Below are 3,097 nucleotides of genomic sequence, written 5' to 3' on the forward strand. Positions count from 1 at the left end.
TTTCACCTTCACAGGGTATTGGCCATTGAAGAGAGGAATCTGGAGGCAGACCAGCTGTGGGAAATAGATCAGGGAACAGTGAGAATTGGCCTGGCTCTTACCTGCACATATGGGGAGTTAGCACAGGAGATAGTGCAAGAAACAAGGCCCAGAGCCTTGGTCCAGGTTGCAGGTGTCCTTGGGAATTATAATGGCTAAGAGCCAGAGAGAAGACATTTAGATTTGAAGCTAGAAGTGAGGAGAGCCCAAGGCTTAGAGAGCCTTAAAAGAGACAACAATCACAGATCAGATGCAAGAAGCTGGGCCATTTGGAATGTTAAGGGTTTGCCAGTGATGAGGAGGAACACTAGGACCACATGCTCATGAGGCATCCATACAGTTCAATTCTTCTGTAAGGCCACAAAAAGTTGGGACTGAATATACCAGTAGTTCTAGTAATACAGAGCTTTCCCCACACCTGCTCCCCACACAGTCTTCTCTGGGATTTTTTTGTTTGTTTGTTTTTTATTCTTGAGAAAGACTGTGTCTCCCTGTTATCTGAGCTAGCTTTCAACTACTGAGTTCAAGATAATTCTCCTGCCTCAGTTTCCTTTGTGCTGGGTACTGCAGGCCAGCACGGCTGTATCCAGCCAGTCTGCACCTTATTGGAGGGACTCCATCCTTCCAGCAGCTCTGGCCCGATGGTGCCTTGCAGTTTCCTGTCACTTATCTTCTCCTTCAACCAGGCACCCAACCCTTCAGCACATCCTTTTGGCTTCACTTACAAACTCTCCCTGAAGTCACCACTCTACAAGACTGCAGCTGCCACTCTCTCCCAGAGGGTGTCTGTCATTCCATTGAGCTGACTTGCATCTTGGGTTCTGGCTAGTCCAGTCCAGGGACTATAATGGACCCTTTAGATCCTAAACCAGAATGAACAGAATTTCAGTCATCAGTGCTTAGGCAGAGTTATATTCTTCTGTTCGTTCCCATCAGCATTCCTTTCCAGCTACTTCCTCTTCCAGATCTTTCTGGACTGTACTAGGCACACCTTCAAGTCAAGGCCTTTGCTCTCATTCCTGTGTTTGCCTGAAAATCTTTCCCTAACCCTGATTTCTGGTAAGGTATGATCCTATGCCCCCTGGCCCAGATTTCTGAAGGTCTTCTTCTGAGACTTCTCTAAACTTAAGCAACCCCAGTCTGATCACTGATCTTTCCTTTCTTCCCTTCCCTTCCCTTCCCTTCCCTTCCCTTCCCTTCCCTTCCCTTCCCTTTCCATCCCCACCACCCTCCCCTGTGATATATTTTATTGCTTAAGGGCAGTATATCTGATTTCCCCCTTGTGCTGGCTAGATTTACGTCAACAGCTAGAGTTATCAGAAAGGAGGGAACCTCACTCGAGAAAATGTCTCCATAAGAGCTGGTTGTAAGGCATTTTCTTAATTAGTGATTAATGAGGGAAAGCCCAGCCCAGTGGGTGGTGTTATCCCTTGGCTGGTGGTTGTGGATTCTAGAAGAAAAAAGGCTGAGCAAGCCCATCATCAGTACTGTCTATGGCTTCTGCATCAGCACCTGCCTCCATGTTCCTGCCCTGCTTGAGTTCCCGTTCTCAGTTCCTTCAGTGATGAACAGTAATCCAAATAAACCCTTTCCTCTCCAGATTGCTTTTTAGTCATGGTGTTTCATTGCAGTAGAAACCTTAACTAAGAAATCTCCTGACTAGGAAGGACCAGCTCCAGCAGAAAAAGGACTGTCACCTGTTTATCACCATTGTGTCCCTAGCACCTGTTGAGATGGCCATGGTAAAAGCTTGAACTGCACTGACTGAATGCTTGCAGGGCACACAGAGTGGAATGGGTTGGGGAGTGCACAGCCAGTATTGCTTGGTAGGTATGTGCTGGGTAGACCATCTCCCCAGTCGTCTAAGCCAGACTTCTGAAGGCCGTGGCTCTACCTTCTGAACCCTCACAGCCAAGCAGTTCTCTTGGGGTGAGAAGCCACACCCAAGGAAGAGAATGTTAGATCTTGGGCTACATGGCTGGCAAGGTAGCTTTTTCTAAGCTCCAGCCTTGTCTGTCTGTACTATGTACTGATTTTTTTTTCCTAAGCCAGTGGGGCTCCTTGTCTATGTTCTATGAGCCTTGTTTTTCTCCTTTGCACATTAGCTGATACAAACACCCAAGGAAGTCATCTTGAAAGGATGACACATAGGTGTACTAGAATAGACCTAGAACTGCTGGATTGATCTGCTGGGTACCACTACCCCTCCCCTATCCCACACAGCAGCACAGCAGACCTATGTCCTGTCCTAGCCTGTGCTTTCATGAGGGAAGACCATACCCCTGATATATGATGGCCAGAGCCCTCACATAGAACACAGAATGGACCTGAGATGGGCACAGGACACACACAACAAGACACGCTGCTTTGTTACCCAGTTCATGGGAGAAAGCACGCCCAATGGCTTCTAGGAGGGAGCTTCCATCTACCCAATCTGGAAATTCACCCTACTGATATATGAACTCCATGGGAACCTGGCCTCAGTCTTCACTAGTCAGATTTTGTCATCTTGACACAAGTGTTATTTGGGAAGAGAAACATCAGTTGAGAAATTGCCTTCCTCGAATTGCCTATAGGGCAAGTCTATAGGGTGGTTCCATGATTAATGATTGATGTGGGCAAGCTCAGCTCACAGTAGTGTTTGTAGAGCCACACTTGGGGGCAGGTGGTCCTGGAGTATATAAGAAAGCAGGATGAGCAAGCTATGAGCAAGCAAGCCAGTAAGTAGAGCTCCTCCATGGCTTCAGCTTCTGTCCCTGCCTCCAGGTTCCTGCCTTGAGTACCTGCCCTGATGTATGACCTAAGAGTTGTATGCTGAAATAAGCCATTTCTTTCCCAATCTGGTTTTGGTCATGGTATTTTATCTGTATCATAGAAACACTAACTAAGACATAGCCCAACAAGGGGCCTTGGGCACCAGCACTGAAGGTTCTCACCGTTCACCTTGCTGGATCCCCAAATCCTCATCATGTGCCTCCCCCACTCCTCTGCAGCCACCACTTTCTCAAAGTAGATTTTACTTCCAATTGCCATTTGCTAAATCTGCCTCCTAAAAGCC

This window comes from Mastomys coucha, unplaced genomic scaffold (assembly GCF_008632895.1).
Source record: "Mastomys coucha isolate ucsf_1 unplaced genomic scaffold, UCSF_Mcou_1 pScaffold21, whole genome shotgun sequence".
In the NCBI taxonomy this organism is placed as follows: domain Eukaryota; kingdom Metazoa; phylum Chordata; class Mammalia; order Rodentia; family Muridae; genus Mastomys; species Mastomys coucha.